Source organism: Ruditapes philippinarum, unplaced genomic scaffold, assembly GCF_026571515.1.
Source record: "Ruditapes philippinarum isolate M1 unplaced genomic scaffold, ASM2657151v2 ctg1360_1_1_1_1, whole genome shotgun sequence".
Lineage (NCBI taxonomy): Eukaryota > Metazoa > Mollusca > Bivalvia > Venerida > Veneridae > Ruditapes > Ruditapes philippinarum.
Window position 1 is genome coordinate 157,808 of NW_026860762.1, and position 21,956 is coordinate 179,763.

Below are 21,956 nucleotides of genomic sequence, written 5' to 3' on the forward strand. Positions count from 1 at the left end.
TAGATCTGAAAAGACACCAAGCTATTTCTCAAATAATTAAGGTCTTGATTGAATATCATACAAGACAAGTTTTATGTATTTAAGCGAGCTAATTATAACATGTAAATAGCGCGTCAAATAACACGAAGATATGTAAATGGGGAAGGGTGTGGGTAAGAGATTTATCCGGTGTTGTAATATTCAAAACAAATATGTCTTGACTTAACCTGATCATGTTGAAGAAAGTGTGTCCGTTAAATACCACAATTTAATTAAGAAGTGATCCGAGAAACCAATATTCCATCAAAATATATTTAATGATGCTTAATGGAATAACAATTCAACACATATTTATATATGATCATAAAATTTAGCTAAATGCTTTGGTATAACTATGCAGTCCCTTAGTCCCATATCAAAAATCCTTTAAAAAACTATCAAAATAAGGAAATAATAAACAATTTAAATCATGTTTATGTTTGTTTGCTTGTTTGTTCTTCTATTTTTGTTAGTTCGGTATAGATAATATACTTTCTAACAAAGGCAGTGACCTAAAATATATTGGAAATTATATCTCAACATACTATTAACGATAAATTTGTGATTCAATTAAGTGGAGAAAAAAATGATTATTTAAATTATGTCTATGTTCCAACCTAATCATTGTTGAAAGTATTAAAATAAATTTATACAATATTCATATCAATATTAAAGACCTCCACTGAAAACGAGCGACAGACCTAACACATATCATTTGAATTTCTTACAATTATAAAACTAGAACTACTACAAAAATGTGCTAAGGATAATAATGGGATATACCCAGAAATAAATTGAAATCGAACTTGTGTGCTATATTTTGACCAAGTTTAGTTCATAGCGTAAAAGCGTGGTTTTTTGTTCTCTTTGTTATCTACATTAGAATTAATGCTATGAAAGTTATATCTGTAAACCTCTACGGAAAGCATCAAAGATCAGGTTGTCAATGTGTTTAGAACACGTTATATTTTAGACAACTACACAATAAGCGCTTACTTATTACTTGCAGTAACATATATGTGTCGCATATGTAGTAACACAACGAAGTAGTTTGACTCTTATACCAAAATACTAAATCACTACGTTACCCAAGAGCACAAAAAGTACATTAACAGTTTTTGAGAAATAAGAAATAAACATGTCGGGGGCTTAATGGGCCTTCGGGTTGTTTTTAAGCTAATTTATAATCAATAATTTAAACAAAATGAGTTCACTACATATTGTACGATATACGGGAATTTCCATGTACACAAATTATCTTTGTTTGCACTTCAATGTTTCAGGTTTACAGGATATATAAAATATTGATCGTTTTTTAAAGTTTAATATAAAAATGTTCAAGATTTTGTTTGCTTAGGTTTTACGTCCCACCGATACAGTATAGGTCATATGGCGACGTTCTAGTTTTACTGATGGAGGAAGGCCTCTAGTGCCCTTTCATGCTTTGTTTCTGTCACGAACTGGCACCTGAGTAGAACCACCGACGTCCCGTAAGCTAGCTGCATAGCTTCCTTACATGAATGAATCCAAAGTCCCTGTCGGGATTCGAATCGTCAGCGGTGAGGGGCAAGTGGTTTGAAGCTTTAAAACATATAGATCTTAAAAACCTTTAATGATTTTATAATTAATATTCAAATTAAACATATTTTATAATGATTCACTTAAAACCTTAAAAAAGAGCTTTTCTTAAGAAAATGAAACTTTGCCATGATTTCTTATTGATGAATGGAATAAGGACCTAATACACTTCTATTGTACTATTATAAAATAGTGCTTTTGCTTTGTAAACACATTTACTTCATCGGCCTTTTCATTCTTATTTGATAATTTAATAACGTCAATAGTTATACAAATGTGCACCCTGCTTTAATCTAATGTGTATCGGGCATTTTAACTTTTCTTATGCTTAAAGGTTTTCTAACGTCGACATCTAAAATAAACAAAATGTGGCTATTTCTACCCGTTAACCGTCTGTTCTATGCTATGTCAAACAGAATAAATGGAGATTCTAATACCTCGTGATTGAAAAAATATGACAAAATATCTCAAAAAGGAGCGCCATGTTGTCGGGTTATCGATATGTACAATTTAAATAGTATATTCATGTATAAAGCTCAAAGCCAGTGTGAAGAGTCCACCGGATTTGGAGAATTACCCTATAAAAGGACTCCACTGAGGTTTAAAATCCTATAAATAACATTTGAATTTCTTACATAAATCAGCTGGGACACTTTAAACAGAAATATTTGCAAAGATAGTAAAAAAATATACTTTGAAATAAATTGAAAAACGTATCTTTTTGCTTTTTTAGACCGATTTGAGTGAAAAAGCGTGTAAACTTTTTTCATTTTGGGTCATTTTTTATAATTTGAATAATTATTCTGGAGAACCGAAATGAGCCAATGATCTGAAATAGTGGTCTAAGCCTACATCAAATGAATACTTTTATCTTGCAAAAATATTTTCAGTCCCGTAATGTCAAAAAACCTCAGTGTAAACCGATCTTTAAAGATTTTTTATGTAAAGAAGAAAGTTTAACTATTTTGTTCAGTAGGGAATATATTTTATGAAAGAACTTTATCTTGAATACCCAGGAAATAGGATATTTCTAGGATTTTGGGACCTGCTAATTTCAGTAACGTTCTCAGACACTTTCGGAAACTTTGAAATATTGATCAATGTCTTCTCTTAACAGACTTAGGGCTGTCATAATATGAAATTAATTTATATATAACTTGGGCCTTTACATAGATTGATTTAAATAATCATATATCAGTCTTCGTGTACAAAACTCAATGCTTCTATAAATTTTAAAGTTCTCAAATATTTGCCATAATTGTAAAGATGATTGCAGTAAAATAATGGATATTATTGAGATAACAAATTGTTTCAGTAATTGTTTTGACTTCTTTATAATCTCTGATTTAGTTTAAGATAACATAAATCATTGTATTGTTTTGCGTTATATCCACTTAGACTACTACCCTGTCTATTGTCGCACTATTAAAACAATTGCCTGGGAATAAATGAAGTAATTATGCTGGGTATCGATTTGATCATTTTAAACTTTTTGAATACAAAGTAGGCAGTGATTAAAAATGTTAATTAGATATCGAGAAAGACCTTTGTAAAAGAATTTTAAATGTCGTATACCTACAAAAGAAGAATATATATATGAATAGTTTATCGTTGGCACAAAATAAAAAAAAAATAATTGCGTGTCTAAACCTTGTATTGTATTGTAAACACATGTATAAACTACTTTATTTCCATAGCCCTAATTTATTAAAGCAAAGATTAATGTGTCATACTTCCCCTGCGTGATCTGGAGTTTTGTTTTACACTCGCTATATATAGTTAACCTTCATGTCGGTCGATTTACGTACCAAAAACATATTATCTTAAAAAAGCGCTAAGTCGTGGAAGATTCCACGAATTATTACAACAGTGCAGAACGTTCAAGGGATAAGAATATCTAATTTAGATATAATCAAGTGCCAATTGTACTGTAAACACATGTATAAACTATATTTCCAAAGCCCGAATTTTATTTAAGTAAAGGTTAATTTTCCAAACTTCCAATGCGTGATCTAGGGTTTTGCATTACATTTGCCTGATCTAAATAACTGTTTTATTGACCAAAGACTAATTTTATCCTTAAGTATTATCTTAAGATATTTATCTATTTTTCTGTAAATGTTTTTACACATGCATTGCATAATTGCAATTACTTTCATTACACTTAAGCTTATTGCATTTATTTGTCGCATTTCGGCACAATAGAATTAATAAAAAAAAAATCATTTTAAAAATAGTTACTTTATTAGTAGTTTCAAAAACAATATCAAAAGTGCCAGATTATATGATATCTTAAATAGATACTATATTCTATATATTTCTAATATAATAAGTGAGCGCATCTTAAAAAGAAGTAAGAAATAACTCGTTTAGTTAAGTTATTAACTTTTGACTATTATTAACATAGTTCTTCGGTGTTCAACACTGCATTCGAAATGTCAAAGTAAAAAAGGTATAAAGATACGTAAACAAAACAAAAGTATCAAGTTTTCAACCACGTGCCAATTGTATTGTCTATACATGTACAAACTAGTGTGTTTGCAAAACTTGGATTCATTAAATAAAATGTAAACATAAATCATACTTCCTTTGTGTTATCTAGGGTTTTGTATTACACTCAATTGATCGATTTAATTTTTTTATTGACCGATTTACGTACAAAGAATAATATCATCCTAATATAGTTCTTATTCGTGGAACAATTCCTGCGATATTAAAAAAATGGCATGTTATGGATCCATGTACTTTGTTTTAACGAAAATAGCACCTATGTTTTAGATATTAATCTTAATTTGTTATCTCTTTCGCAGGCGACGACCAAATCTAGTTGACCGGGCAGAAACGATTAAATCTAGTAAATTGTTACACCATCAAAACCATTGATTGATGAAGGTGAACGATATAAATTCAAAAGATGTTGATATTTTACGCATTTATTTGAAGGTATTATAGATTTTATGAGAACACCTTAACCGGAATATTTATGTGCGCTTTTCCCTCATTTGCTCACAGACAAGCAGAAATAAACTACGCTAAGACTGACACCAAACGGTAAAGCAAAAGATCTTTTTCAAAGGCATGACAGTCACTGACTATAAATAGTTCCTTCACCATCAAACCTCGATTATATATGTTGAATAACATGTAGTAACAAAACTACAAGACGTTTAGAATAACATTTTGACAATCAACAACTTCATCGGAATAACACATTCATGTTAAAATTCAGATAATCAAAATGAAACAAAAAATGGCCTTCGATAATAGAATCGTTAAGAAACAGTATAATTATAATGTTCATATGTTGAAATACATGTAGTAGCAAAGCTACATTTTTATTACTATTCATTACTAATATTACTTATTAATATTATTATTTTTTTTTTTACTATTTAAATTGTATTTGCTTAAGACGTGTTCATTATGTATAAAGAAATCGTTGCATCTAAAGAAATTAATTTCCTTTTCTTCATTATTTTTTTCAAAGCCCTGCAAATATATATCTATATTAAAATGAGGGTTTTCGTTTAAAAATAAGATAACTTATAATAATCAATAAATTAATCCTGACTTGTTTGGGATTTTGTAAATAAGTAGTATTACCTTTATAGTCTACAAAAATCACTTAAAGGCCCATAATGCCTGAGAAATGCTTTTATTTGTATTCCTTAAAAGCTTTGTGTTTTGGTATACTTTTATAGCTCCAAAAAGTTACTCAATGGCTAATTACCTAAAGCATTTTTCATTTGCTGCTTTTTTGCATTTTTTACAGTTGAAGTGATTTAGAATTTGATAGAAGTCAAAATACTACATTGTTTACATTTTTCTACTTTTATGACGCATTATTTCACATTAATCGCGAATTGCTTTAGATTACAAGCATGTGACTTCCTCAGAAATCATAATTTGAATACTTTTTCTATCTAAAGAAGTAAAAATTTATTCATTTCTGAAATCTCGTGGTACGGGATACTTCGACATTGCGGGATCTCGTGTTACCCTATCGTGCCTCGCTTCGTGTCTCATCGGAATGTCGCGTCTCGCACGATTCTGAGTGGTTCGATATTCCATAATTATTGCATTACCCGGATTATTTTAGGAACTCAAACATGTTGTAAGTGTTTTTTCAATGGCGGATCTGAAAGCCACAATTCTTGGAAAATGACGATTTTTACAGACATGTTTCTAATGAAAACAAAATACGTGTGTAATGGTCTTCTTATTTTCTTCCATAGATCATTTAAGGGCCTCCGTGGCCGATTGATTTAAAAAGAAACACTTGTCCCTAACCGCTGAAGGTTCGACATATACTAGGGGCATCGAACTATTCATCGAACTTTGCGAGGATCCCGGTCAGTATCCAAATGTTAAATACATATCCGCGTGCGCACGTCATAGCTATCGCGTGCGCACGTAATAGTATCGCGTGGCCACGTAAAAGTTATCGTGTGCGCACGTAATAAATATGAAAATTGTATGTCCCCTTTATGCCACCGTAGATACTACCTTGTTTTTGCTAAGAATATTTCTAGTGCCATAAATCATTTATAAAACTTAAAGCATTGAAAATAAACGTATCACAATTGATAACAATAAGAATAGACTTGCTGCATATGTGTTTAGGTTCTGGATGCTGCATTTGTAGAAATTTTCATTGTGACATGCAGAGCAAGGATATTCTTTAATGTAATATATGACTCCTATGAAGAGGCAGAAAGTTTTTGACTGACCGGAAGTGACCTAAAAACGGTTTTATAAATACAGAAAACACAGAACAATGGCTTGTTGCAGGTAAACGGACGGGCATAATTATTACCTTTTAAGAATTTTATGGAAAAATGTGAGACAAAGGTGCTTCGAGTGTCCTTTCTTTTGTGTGTCGAACACATCTGTCTCATTTCCAATTGGTCGAAAATATGAATGTCTACGAACACATCGGTCACACTTCGTGAGACAAATGCGCTCCGAGACAAATGTGCTCCTACATTGCTTCCACTTGCATTGGCCCAGAACAACAATCATCATCAATGCACACAACAATATACATGTAGTTCGGTATTATTTAATTTATTCAGAACACACATTAACTTACAATAAATGTGTACAAAGTAATCGGAAGCATCATTTTTTATTGTTTCGTTAAATACTTTAAACAGTTTTTTTTTGGAGTTTAATAAAAATACTGCTACATGTTCGTTATAAATGTTTTAACGTGCACGAATACGTTGTCTAACCGAACAGAAACAACTCTCCACTGACGAGTACAGAAGCGTTAGTGGGTCAGACCTAAGAATAGAGTAGTCTTCATGACGCACCTTTTATTCCTAATGAAACGATTCTTCGAGTTAGGACTAAAAAATATTAATTTGTGTAATTAATGAATAATCTTGCAAAACACAAATTTGCCTTCTGTCAGACCTTTATGTACTTTGATTATATTTAATCTATCAACATGCATTACATCACTGTAACCAAGCGAGTGCACCGTGACATGAAGAATGCATTAAGAAATTTGTAGAATAATTAAAAAGAGTCTAAATGATGTGCTGTTTCAACATTTCGGTGTTATGTGTTAAAAGAATTCGGTTTCCGTTTTAATAATATTACTACAATTTTATTTCAAGTTCTTGCAAAAATAAAAAAAAATATTCTGCATGATTCTCATAATAATGATTTTTTAACGGCATGACAATCATTACAAATTATCAATTATAAATGGTTCCTGCACATCAAACCTCGACTTAATAAGTGACTTGTATTTAATAAATGCTACAAAATCTTCAGTTCATCACACATAGCATGTAATATTCTTTGTCTGCGTAATAAAGAATTGTAAATCACTGTAAAAATAAAAACCTCTAATGATATAAACATTTGTCAAATCTGCCTTGGCAAGTACGAAATGTTTTCAAAAGTAGTCAAATATACAGCTTCAAGTTTGACAGTAATTAAACAACACTTCCCCAATATGTTAAAGCAGTAAAGCAGTAGCCAATTTGTGAAACTGAACATGTTCTCCTAGGTCAATATGATAAATAGCCAAACATCCCAAAGTTAAAATGATACAGAAGTCAAACGTCTAACCTATTGTGGCAAAAACGATAAAGCAGTCAAACCTCTCAAAGCAAACTTGATCAAATAGACGAACCTCTAATTATTGACATGATATAGAAGTTAAACTTTTCATGGTAAACATGATAAAAAGTAAAATCTATCAATGCAAAAATGAAACAGAAGTCAAAACTCTCATGGCAAACGTGATTAATAATATATGTCATATGTTGCGGTTCGGACCGGAATATCCGTCCCGAGGGGACCCGCCCATGGGCGGGTTCCCGAGGGACGGATATTCCGAACCGAACTGCAAACATATGTTAGATATTTTTTCTTGCATATTCTGCCATATTATTTCATATTTAAAATGGTTTACCTCAATATGATATATTTTCATGGAAATTAAAGTCATTTCATCCATATCTATTTTCTAACAATAGCGTATGAACTTACAACTTAAATAACAACGGCGAAATGACGTCATCCTTAGCACATATTTCCCTTCTAAAACTACGTCATTTTAACGCGGTTCATTCAAAAAGCGCGCTAAAATGACGTTGTTGTTTGGCACGCGACTCATCTGGCACCCCCCATGCCAGATGAAATTTCCGGCATGGGTAAAACTCACGGAAACGCCAGTCTGATATGCAAGAAAAAGCAGTCAAAAATCTTATTGCAATCATTAAATCGCAAACAAACATCTCATGGCAAACATGATAGAATTCGGCAATTATGATACAAAAGTCAAACCTCTCATGATAAACAAAATTACGTTGTCAAACCTCTCATGGAAACATGATAAAAAAATATGATAAAGCAGCTAAAGCTCTCATGACTAACATGATAAAGTATACAAAAACTTGATACACATAAAAATACATAAAGTATAATGTATAAAAAACCTCTCATGACTTAACAGGATAAAGTAGTCAAGCCTCACATGACAAATATGATAAAGCAGTTAGATCTCTCATGACAAACAAGATAAAAAAAGACAAATCTCTCATGACACACTGATAAAGTTGACAAAATTCTGGCAAATATAAAAAAGGCAAACCTCTAATGAAGAACATAAAAAGGTAGATACACCTCTAATAGTTAACATGTTACAGAAGTCGAACATCTCATGACAAACATGATAAAGTAGACAAACCTGTCAAGGAAAATATAATACAACAGGCAAAATTCTGATGGCAAACATGATGAAGTAGAAAAACCTCTCATGATTCACAAGATACAGGCAGTTAACATCTCATGACAAACATGATAACGCAGTCAAACCTCTCATAGAAAAGATAATAAAGCAATCAAACTTCTAATGTCAAACATGATCATGTAGACAAACATCTCATGTCAACTATGATAAAGTTATCAAGCCTCCCATTGCAATCATGATTAAGAAGTTAAACCCCTCATTACAAAAACAGGCAAATCTCTTCCTGTAAACTTTATAAAGAAGACAAACTTCTCATGGCAAAAAAATAAGGCAGGCAAAACCCTGGTAAATATAATAAAGCAGGAAAATTAATCATGGCAATCAGGTAGTCAAATGTCTCATTAAAATTCTAATGGAAAAAGAAGTCAAACCTCTCATGGCAAACATGATTAAGTAGACAGACCTCTCACGGCAAATATAATAAAGCAGGGACATATTTCATTGCAAACATGATAAAGTAGTCAGGTATTTTTTTCGTTTGAGTGAAAAGTTACATATGTTCAAGAACCGGGACGGCGAGTGAAAATATGGGACATTTTATCATGTTAAGTTAATGTATTTATCTTATTTTACCCGTGAAATATGGTGCTATATCAGTCAAATATATTTTATATTTTTTAAAAATAATTATGAAATATAAATATGAAAGTTGGCGGAGTCAAAACTCATATTTATTTTAAGGGACTTCTTTTGCCATTTTGTTTGAAAAATCTGATAGATACAAAACACCTTTTTGTTGAATTTTGCTTTGAAAACTATCTAATAGAATGATAGAGAATGGTCTAACTAAGAAAATAAATCCGAACACCAATATCTTTAATTCACTTAATAACTGTGTAGAGACGTTTAAAGAGTTTTGTAGACGTGACGTCAAAATGTAGCGCCAAATATCGCGTGTAAAACCAGACGCAATAATGTATTACTGCGCGCTTCACAATTGCAGTTGCGTAGCTAGCAATATGGTTCGTAACCATTTACTTTGATAAAAAAGGTTATTTTTTTGTTTTTTTTGAGAAATATGGTACATATTTTCACTCAACATGATAAAATGCCGGCTCGTGAAAATGTTTGGCATTTTATCATGTTTAGTGAAAATATATTACATAGTTCTCTCAAACGAAAAAAAATATCCTCTTAATATACCATATTTCATCAAAATCGAAAAAAAATATATTCTTTTACTTAATTTCATTATCAAAGAGAAATGGTGACGAATCCCCTTGCTTGCTACGTAACTGCAATTGTACAGCGCAGTACTATATTGTTTTGACTGTTTTTACATGCGCTGTTTTGCCCTTTATTTTGATTTTTTTTTATCACAGGTACCCTCTCTTTCAATATTTTCAATACAAGGGTACCATTTTAGCATAGAACGTAAAGAAATTTAAGAAAGCATGTTGGCAAAATATCTGGAATAAGACTTAATGACACAAGTAGTCGGAATTCGACCGTAATGGTTTGGATTTGCATTTATTAAAGTTAATAAATAAATGAATAAATTAATTTATTTATTAATAAAACAGATTCACAAGCACAAAAATATAACATAATACCCATCATGAAGGCAAGTTTGAATTGATGAAATTTAAAAAACAGCACTGTACGAATCTGAAAATTTTTAGAATGGTCGTGGTAAGGGAAAGTAATTCTATTTGAAGGTATTTGTCATAATAAGAGCAACATGTAACACAGTAATATTTTGACTTCCATACTAGATATTAAATTATTATTACAGAACTGATTTACAAAAACAACAGACTGAAGCAAAGCATTGTTTAGGTAAATGACCAATGAGTAGCCATTTGGAAACTATGACAGGAAACTAAAATATATATCTATCAATAAAAGCATATCTGAGGCATGATGGGTTTTTGTATTTTCTGATCGCAAGATCAGTAAATACATAGCTAACATCCACGGTCTAACACAAAATTTCCTCACAGACCTAACAACGCAAAGTAGTTCTCACTCAAAACTGCTTAAAAACCAGCAATTTAAAAGAAAGAATAATTTTTCATGTAGGCATTAAACGAATTACAGTGCATTTAAAGTTTACATTAGTCAATAGAAATATGAGGTTACAATCACAAATTTCGCGGATGAATATCTTTTTTACCCAATGAAAAATGTTCGACTTTTCCCGTAAAGCTTAATCAATGAAAATGCTATTTTTAGCTATGTCTATTACCGAATATTCCAGAGCGTAGTACACAAATAAATCTGACTGTCGAGTAATGAAATATATACATGTCGGACTGTTTTGCCGAGAAGATTTTCGCTAAATTATTTTCATCATTGTTTAACAACAGTTTTATCGTGAACAAAATACCTCGAAATTAATAAGGATTACAAATACGAAATGAACATTCTCAATTTTAGAATTACAATATATTTGTTTCTATTCACGCTACATACGTATTACTTCACTGTGGTGCAGAGGTAGCGCGCTCGTTTAGGGTGTGAGAGGCCTAAGGTTAAAATCCTTGTCGAGGCAAAAAATTTTTTAGTGTTTTTTAAGGAAGCAGCCACGATATGCAACGATAAAGTGTGGCTGTAATAAAAAATGAAAAATGATTTTTGATGCAACTCTAGGCATGCAAAATTCCATATGTATCAATCACAAACTGTTAAACGCAGTCGCAGTGTAAGATGAATAATAGTATATAAAATAAACTTATACAGGAAAGATCAGAAAATACCACAGAGCATGCAGCCCTTTGATTTAAAGGAGATGTTAGATACTAGTTAGATTAGATATTAATCTTGTTCTCTCTTTATCAGGAGATAATTGAGATATAAGCGAGTAAATGATGTTAAGCTCGATTTGTGTGAGAATATCATTTTTCTTACATTTTTTTTATAATGACGCTGTGCTATAACATATGTATAAGCGTGCAGAACTACCTTATACAAAAATTGTTTTTAATTGCGTTTTTTTCTCATAAATAAAAACTTTTGGTCTTAAAAATTGTAAAACAATTTGCAAATTTGTGAACAGTCTAGTATTAAATCGTTACTGTATCTATATATTGTGTTCATTAAGTAAAGTAAAATAAATGTGCTTAAGATGCGCTATATACTAAGAAGCTTTTATGATATTATAGTTAAATACTTTGTTCTCGTATATGTTACATACAAACAACAATTAAAAAATTAAATTTACGATATATTTCACAATAATATTGGTTTAGATAAAAGTAAACCTTCCGGACTACCGAAATATTCATTTTACTTCGTGTTTGGCGTCCAATGTTTTAATGGCTGATTTGTTTCTGTTTCGAAGTATAAGTATATCCCCACCCCAGAGACACATCAATTTTATCCAACTGTAAAATAAAACTTATTTCAGCAAAAAAAAGACGACTATTCAATTTTGAAATTTGATAATTTTATTGTAAAATACTTTAAATGAAATCAATTGTTTAATGTTCAAATATTGGGGAAAGAAAACAATTGCAAATAAAATTTAAGTCATGGGCGGCGCAGCCATAAGCAGTTACCAAATGTTCACGGGATCACCCAGCGTGATTTAACAATTAATGTATGTGTATAATAAAATTACGAATCCGTTTACTATACATAAGAGATACAGATAAAAATTATCTCAGTTTATAGTTTCTATACCGTGGATATATCAACTTCATTTGCATATTCACTTTTCTCTTAAGATTATATACTTATGAATTAAAGTTAAATTTAAAAAAAAAACTTACTTTAATTTCTTCTTGAGTTTCGAAAGGTTTATCCTGGACTCAATTCGGTCATCTTGATATATCAACAATATGAACACAAGTGATAGTTTTACATCAACTTATATGTTATGCGGCGTAAAAATTGTTTATTAGAGATATAAGACCACGTGACTTCGAGGTATACAAACCGTCCAAGCACTGCATAGAAATAAACATTAACTGCGCAATCAGAGAACCCTAACTATAACGAAGATCTACAACGTGACTTCAGGTATAAACAAAACAAAGAATGTCATCTATTTACAATGCGTAACGAATGTATTTGTTTTACTATTGGTAAAATATTTTTAAAAAATATGTCTGACAAAAAGTATTGTCAACCAAATATAACCAAATACAGAACATCATCAACGGGTATTTAGGTTTTATATTTTCTGATCTCATATCAGGAAATTCAATGCTGACATTCAATTTCTTGAACAGCGCTTCCCAACCAAAGGTGCTAGTCGTATTGGTTCGACATTAACTATGTTTAATCATGTTATTCATGCAATATTATATCCATGCAATCAAAAAATTAAAAATAGAAAACATAATGTTATATTTTTATAGACAAGGTATGCAACACCAGAATACGAAAAAATATGGGTATGCCCGTTCTCGGTGTCACAATTTACCACCGGGTGGTAATATCGTCGGATTATTTCGCATAGAATCAATGCAATGCATTTTTCTCTATCCAAACTGATTATGAACAGATCCTGATTTACGGGCAGTAACCGTAGTTAAGCCCGAAAGTAAGAAATCACCCAGATCCGAGAGATAAGACCGCCATGACATGTACATTGTAGCTTGGAATTATTTCCGCTTGAAATACATTTGAAAACAGATCAAATAGGTCGTACAAATATGTTAAAAACTTGATTTTACAAACCATTCAAAGGTCTTATGCTCCACAAGTGACACATAGTCCTATGTGCCGTATTGTAAAAAATATTTTACATGTTGACGATCTTTTAGACGGCAATTTCTACCGGAAGTATTCACCGGCTTCCGTTTCGCATACGCTAACATAGACCTGTTGCTGTTACAGTTATCATGAAAAATCTTTCTCAAATTTATAATACCTAAAAGGGACAATACCTGACGAAAACAATGGTCAAGAGAAACTTTGATTAGCACTTTGAAACATTGCCTGTCCATCCAAGATATCATCATGTATAGTCCCCTTGAGTATCGTTGTACTTGTTAATCCTTGTCTTATCATTTGTACAAATGAAATCATATGTATGCCACATAAAGATGTGCTGATTAAGAAATAATATATCCCAAACAGTGATTTTATCGCTCAATAACATCACTGTTTGGAGTTCGGATGCGAGGAATTATATCACGAGGGCGTAGCCCGAGTGATATAATGATGCGCATCCGAACGACAAACAGTGATGTTATCAAGCGATAAAATCACTGATTTGGATATATTATTTCGATTCTAACACGACATCAACAAATAAATGTTGCCGTACTTGATAGTTAAGCAAAATTGCGCCTGATTTGTTTCCGTACTTATTTTCAGCGCGTCGGATTTTTAGTGGTTACGTCACGTGTATAATGATTACGTCACATGTCTAAATATAGAACGTCAAACTGTGCATCTGTTGCATAATAACACACACTTTCTGTTCTTCTATGTTCAATAGGGAAAAATGCGGGTCGTGTTAGAATTAATAATAACACCATTACTATAATACTACGTTAATATTTTTAGATATAATCTTATTATTTTTTTAAAAAACCTTTTAAATTGTTTATACGCACACGTGTTAGCCATGTTTACTCATATTTTAATAAACGAAATGATCTCAAAGGGATACACAGGCAAATTTATGACAAAAACATTTAATTGATTGTATTTACTTAAATTACGATATAAATGAAATGTTTAAAATTCCCGTCTGTCTATATTAGTGATATATAATGCGGTTTAGAGCGTAAACATATAACCGTAATTCAAATTAAATTAAAGTGCAGACGTGATCCCGTGCAGTTGTTTTCAATCACATTATGTGATAAGAATAAGCTTTGGAAGTTACGATAACAAACATATGTGAATCAATTTTAAGTCGATCAATTTTTTTAGTTTTATATATTACTGAAGTGGAAACCATAATGATACAATTCTTTTCGTGCGTGATAAAGAGTTTTTTTACACTAAAGCGAACTAAGTAACCTAAGTCTGTTTTTCGAAGTTATGGTAAAAAAGTTACAATTTTTTCTCTAAATGTAGCGCATTTCCGGTAAAAATTATCCCATGTAATGACACGAAAAAGACATGGGTACATGTTTAGCTTTGAGATTTTATGAATACAATAAACGCAATGTTTAAGCATATTGTTGAGAGAACAAATAAGAATAACCTTTAGCTTTTGTATGCCCAACAAAAACATTGTTTATTTCAATGTTGTAAAATAAGCCGAACACGTTAAGATCTACACTATTCGGTCGTTATGCAACTTATACGATATATATTTATCATTGTATTGCAAAATGGAGCATATAAGTCCACGTGTGGTAATCGTTAGGGCATTCGAGTTCCAATCTGCAAATAAACCCCAAATGTTGGCACGTCCATGCGTGCATCCGTTCATCCGTCAGTCCGTTCTCATGTTGTTCTCAAGTAGCTCTGTATTGCTTGAGATACATTTAACAAAATTAAGAGAAATGTTGATCAGCATTTGAAATTGCTATTGTCTTAGTTCGTAGTTCCGTCCGTCCGTATGTCCGTCCAGGCAAACATTACTGGTTAATGTTGAAAAGTGCCACATAAAGATCAAAGAAAAATCAAATAAACCCCAAATGTTGGCACGTTCGATCATGCGTCCGTTCGTTCGTCAGTTCGTTCTCATGTTATTCTCAAATAGTTCTGTATTGCTTGAGTTGAGAAACAGTCAACAATATAAAGAGGAATGTTGATCAGCATGCGAAATTGCTATTGACTTAGTAAAAATTGGCAGTTTTCAATTTGCGTCGTTCGTAGTTTAGAAAATGTGTGCCATAAAGTCATGAATCCTTACCGAAATGTTGGTCAGCATGTGTAGTTGTGCATCTTTGGGTTTGCTTGTGGATTTATGCAGTATTTGTAGAGTTATTATCATTGACCTTTACCTTGTAAAGTGTGTAGTTTTCAACTTGTTTCGCGTGCAGCTCAAAATCATTTGACCTAGAGTCATAAAACTTTAGAGAAATGTTGGTCAGCATGTGAAGTTGTGCAAATTAATTCAGCATTTTTAAAGAAACTGCTCATGATTTCGTGAAAAAGCTCTAAAATGTTATGTCATGTGTACCCCGAGAATTGCTTTGGCTAGAGTCTGCATCCCTGTCATACTAGACTGCCAAGAGTAGCATGTGGGGCATTTGTGTTCACATTTAAGTTTATTTGAGTTTGTCACTTGTGTGTCCTTTTTCTCTTGATAGATCTATAAATGTTTTTCATTATGTATAAGTTTTCTATTAAGTATATAAATGTATGAACATTTGATTATATATATTATATTAGATGCTCCTGAATGTTATGCATGTATGTTACTGAAGATATAAAACTCGTGGTAAGTGATAACACGAGATTGTTTACCTTTTCAATGAATAATAAACATAACCATGGATAACAGGAACAATCATGGATAATAGGACCGAGCTTGGATAATAGAAATTCTATTTGAAAGACCATGTTCAGTTAAATGTTTGAAAGGTACTAAAATGGTTAAAGCTCTTATCGTGGTTTCTATCTCGACTCTGAATGATCAAATGTTCAAGGTGGTAAATTTTGCTAATGAAAATTGCCATAAACTTGATGAATTGTCTGGTATTTATCAAACGTAAGTGATCATTCGGTCTATAAGCAAAAACATTATTTTGCCAAAAAGTTTGTTCCCTGTTATAAAGGATGGCCAAAACACAACTGTTTCGTATCATATTTTGTATTCAGGGGCGTCGTATCATTTCTTACAAATTACTTTTTTCTTGGAAAAGTGATATAAGTTGAGATAAAAGTTTGTAGATTAATGTACCTGATATTTCTAATGTTTAATAATTCAAAACCACACAGAGCTTGATGATTAATCATATTATATACTTTTGCAAGTTATGCAAACTTTCACAGTCTCTCATTTCGGTTAATTTTGAATTATAAGCTTTCGAAATATTATGTCGAAAATGGTCAAATAAGCGTTTGAATTTGGTGAGGGTAACATTGCTGTACATATTTTAAACATTGTAAGTACACACCATCATTTTGCTTGAGTGATTTGTGAACTGACTTATTATTTGATTGTAATATAATAACAATCAACAGGAAAATTCATAGTGATGATATTATAGATCATTTAGAGTTTCCTCATTTCTGAAAAAAGAGCATTTCTAATATCCCAGTTTTAGTTTAGAAAAGATTCCATAACTCGGAAACCGTACCGTAAATTCTATTTAAATGTTGCATACAGGTGTCCTTCAGACATATCACTGACTTAAAGAGTGTCATTCCTTAAATGTGTCAGCCGCATAGTGTATAACATATACTTCTTCCTATTATAGCACGAAATGTTCAAGATGAAATAAATACGAAAGGATTGAATGTAAAAGGGTAAAGAGCATATTGAATTGTATAAGCTTGTAAGGCTTTGATTTTTATCTCTGCATGCGATAATAATTTAAGGGAAACGTAAATACAACATGTTTGTTTGTTGTTGTTTTTTTTTCTTTTTGAAAATTTTAAGAGTACAATGATGCGACACTAATTTCAAGATTTGAATTGTGTTTCATATTGTCAAAATAAATTATTTGAGACATGTGACTGTTTAATCAACATAAAGATCTTTTTTGTAAGCGTTATTTTCCTTGATTATATCTAATGTTTGATCATGACAAGAACACACAAAACATCTTTTCAAAGACGGATATAAAATCCACGTTTTAAACAAAAGAGACAAATTCCTCTATTGTTGTCTTTTTATGTAGTTATAACTCTTCAAATAGTTAAGCAGGTTAAACATATGCGTCAGGCCTTAAACCATTTCTTTTAAATTTATTACAAAATGTAACTGATGTAGTATTGTTTTACATAAAATAATTATCATTCTTTTTTTAATGTAAAACGTTTTTATACAAAAGCAGTCCTTCACCTCCGCAATCATTTCCGTCTAAAACGTCAGATTGACGTACTATGATAAGGTTTTCACACATGACGGGGTTACAGTTTACAACTGTGACAAATCACTAAACACCAGCTGAATATAAGAATTGTTTAAATTGGAGATCCCTTAAAAGCAGGAAACTTAATCAAAAGATGTTAGTAGGAATGGGTACAGTGTGTCTATATAAGTGGAGTTATATGTCATTTACCATTATTCACAATGAATATAATGGTAAACGCCTTGTCTTTTACCGGTTGAATATTTTCGGATTCCATACGATAATCAATTTGTATGTCGAAGTTAATGTTAAAAAAATGTTTCACTTTATACAGTCAACACAATACTAGGAAAGACTTATGCTTCTGCAATTTAAATAAATTTAACACAAATTTTACATGAAGGAATCAAATGTTAAAATCACATGGTGTCAGTTTTGTATTTAATTGCATTGTATTTTATGATAGTATAACAACAACAACTGCATTTTCTGCACTTATGAAAACATGAATATTTATGAATAATCTTCATACGGTAGTCTATCCACAAATCAAGTCACATCAACCTAGATTTTGCTCTTAAGATTTGTTGAATAGACGGATCGACATACAGGCACGGTCGGTAAGACAGACAAAAGGAAAGGGTGATATCATTTCTATAAGCATATAGACAGTTGTAGCAATAAACGTGATTGATAAATCAATAAAAACGATGAATATATCAACAAACCCGATTGATATATCAATGAATACTATAATTATATCAATGAAGACAATTAATATATCAATAAAAACGATTGTTTTATTTATAAACACGATTGTTATATCGATAAACACGATTGATATACATGTTGAGATAAATATGTAGTTTATATCAATGGACACAATGATTATATAAATACACACGATTAATATATTTATAAAAGTAGATTGATATTAAAATAAAAACGATTGATATATCAATAAAGACGATTGTTTTATTTATAAACACGATTGTTATATCGATAAACACGATTGATATACATGTTGAGATAAATATGTAGTTTATATCAATGGACACAATGATTATATAAATACACACGATTAATATATTTATATGTAGATTTATATATAAATAAAAACGATTGATATACCAATAAAGACGATGAATATACATGTATCAACAAGCAAATGGTTATATCAATAAACACGATGGTTATGTAGATAAACCTAATTTTTGGTGAGGCTATGCCACCTCAATGTTAAGACCGTTCATCAAATCTTGCAGCGGTAATCAGGTCAAAAATAGCACCGTGATATTTTATTTTTGTTTTTAACCATCATATATGCTATGTGTTAAGTTTATTATTCTCAGAGAAACGCTTGGTTTAAACGTTTTCTAAATTTTATAATCACTACTAACGTTTACTGCGGTGGTTAATCGGTCATGAATGCGTTTAGTTCTGATACTTTAACCCTTATACTTTTAACTACTATATCGGGAAAATATAAAACAAAACACATTATTGCAAAGTACTGAATAAATGTTTAAATTATTTGACGACATTATTGTTTTATTAAAAGAAATGCCAATTACTACGCAGCGACCAACTGTGCATGACGGGTGGTTAACTAGAACGTTGCCGTTGCAATTATTGTAAGAAAATACCGTAATCTCTCTATCATGAATGTTCTTTTTTTGTTATAAACCATTAATAGTCCTTTAAATATTATTTCTTAAAAAGACAAATAATGATAAACTGCTTCTTACATCAGAGACACGGAGTATGTTTGTGTAATAACTAATGAAAACTAAGTTATTAGTACACCATGTAGGTTGTACACGGAAAACGAACAAAAAACTGCTGTATCATATTTATAACTGTTAGTAAATATTTTGCATACATTTACCTAAGAATTCACTGATGGTGATGCACATATTGTTTGAAAACATTATGTTCTTTAACTATTTTCGCCTAAAAAAAAACACTATTTAACTACAAAACCCGTAAGGACCCTCCTATAAATTCTAGCAAAAGAATGACAAAATAAAAAACGATACTTATATTTTCATTTCAAATAATTCATCAATCAAACTTATAACTAAAAATTTCTTTAAAAATATGCATTGCAATTGATAGATCCCTACTTTGACCTTTTATTTAAATAAGAATTTGTGCTCTTCTGTTTAGGAATATGTTGTGGTGAAAGTCTTTATGTATCCACTAATGTCATTATTAGAATTAGACAGGCAAGGCCGATCTATATAACCAGCTGTTTGGCTACGCTCATTTTAATCCCAATAGAAACATTTAAATATTTGGGCAAAGTACCTAGTAGTCGTTCACCCGGCGGTGATCTCCTTGAACTGATTATAGATTCGAAATGATTAGAAAACACAAATAAAACTATGCGTTTCGGTACAACAACAATAATCGGAAGAAGCTAACAGTTAAATGACAGAAAGTCTGATGTGGTCAAATATGATTTCTTACTGGACAGGACAAGGAAATAATTATTTGTGAGAAAGACGCAAGGATCAGTCTTCAATCAAATGAATGACTCCGTATTGTGTAATAAGAACGTTTATTCAATTCTAGACAACGCATCATAATTTGATAGGCCATGTGTAATAAAAATTTATTTTTCGATACAGATCAATTAAAGAAAAAATTAAAGAATAAGAAGCTTGAAAACACTTATATATTTGTGTTGTAAAAATAATAGGCGGCATAAGAAATTTCGTATTCATTTTCACAACAATTGAACAATAACCACAGAATTTTTGTTTCAACAATAACTTCCAAAACACGCTATATATAATACAATTCATAGAACTGAGCTTCGGTGTTCTCATCTATTTGCGCGTTCATGATCGATAGGGGTAACCCTACGTAATAACCGCAAAACAGAGTTCCCGCAGTACATATTTCAAGCTAGTGAGGTTTAAAAATTTGAAAAAAATGAAAACCCATATAACTTCCTGATCATGTTTTTCACTGAGATTGATTCAATTTTGTATAAGCTTTCCAGATATTTTTTATCAAGAAATACTTAGCTGAACTAATTTTCTGAAGACGTCAAAGTCAGCGACGAGTAATTAAATGGAAATAATTTTCTTTTGAAATATGAATAATATTTCCAAGATTTTATTCGAGGTTTGCTTAACAACTTTCTGTCTGTAGAGCATGACTATTAATATTCATCACAAGACAGTATTTTTATTGATCTCATTTACGTTATATGTAAATATGTATAATTTTTAAGTTCAATTAAAAATGTTGCATAACTTGCAGTTCTTATTATCATTTAATGATAAATCACATAAAGTAGTAAGCCGGTATGATGAACAGTCCTCGAGTATTGTGATAAGGAACCTGTTCATCGATGGATCAACATACAAAGCATCACAAAAAATATTTCAAATACATTATACACACATGCATACAGGTTTCCTAGCAACAAGGTTTTCAATGTCAGTGATATAGGCGATCATTTTCGAAACAGGTGAAACTAATATTTTGAAATTTAGAACATACTATCTTAACAGATGATTTTAAGAGAATAACATGCACCTGTCTTTTGATATCAATTCTATTTGGCGAAGTTGATATGTACTGAAAAAGGTGAGTCGTGCCCATATATGCCTAGCCTTATTTATTCGACTTGCACGGTTTGACACTTTTGAGAGAATTTTGTCGTACTGTTAAACCCGTTACGCCTGATTTTAATAGTCATCTTTACTCACGTACAACAATCTACCGCCTACATGACCGGTAGTTTGGACTAATTTTAAATGTTTAAACATAAAACATTCTTCATGGTCTTCTAAAAATCTATAGAGTATAAATCGTAATCTATACGTGAAGACTGGTAGAAGTTACCAGTCAGAAGGGGTTTCTATGGAAGCGCAAACGTGACATGTTTGTGTTTTTATTTATCTCGTGATCACGAGATAATATGTCGTGTCTACGAGTTACTAAGTCGTGGTCACGAAATAGCTAGTCTTGGCCACGAGATACTATGTCGTAGCCGAGATACACTATGTCGTGTCCGCGAGTACCTAAATCATGGCAACGAGATAGCTAAGTCGTAGCCATAAGATAATATGCCGTAGCTACGAGTCACTAAGCCGTAGCCACAAGAGAGCTAAGTCGTGGCCTCGAGATACTATGTTGTGGTCAAGAGTAACTAAGTCGTGGCCACGAGTTACTAAGTCGTAGCCACGAGGTTTTAA

General features: G+C 31.4%; 1 protein-coding gene across 5 annotated transcripts in view; it reads right to left on the reverse strand.

Moving 5' to 3' along the window:
• The window catches only part of LOC132713318 (uncharacterized), a 190,645-nt gene that overhangs the window by 112,050 nt on the left and 56,639 nt on the right, over window positions 1-21,956 (reverse strand). The window contains exon 1 of one of the 5 annotated variants that reach the window (XM_060695860.1): window positions 12,580-12,713. The exons of 3 other annotated variants lie outside the window; for them this stretch is intronic. The gene's annotated coding sequence lies outside the window, so the exon portion shown is untranslated. Of the gene's footprint in view, window positions 1-12,579; window positions 12,714-21,956 lie in introns of those variants that run through there. One more of the 5 variants, XM_060695859.1, reaches the window with a different exon arrangement.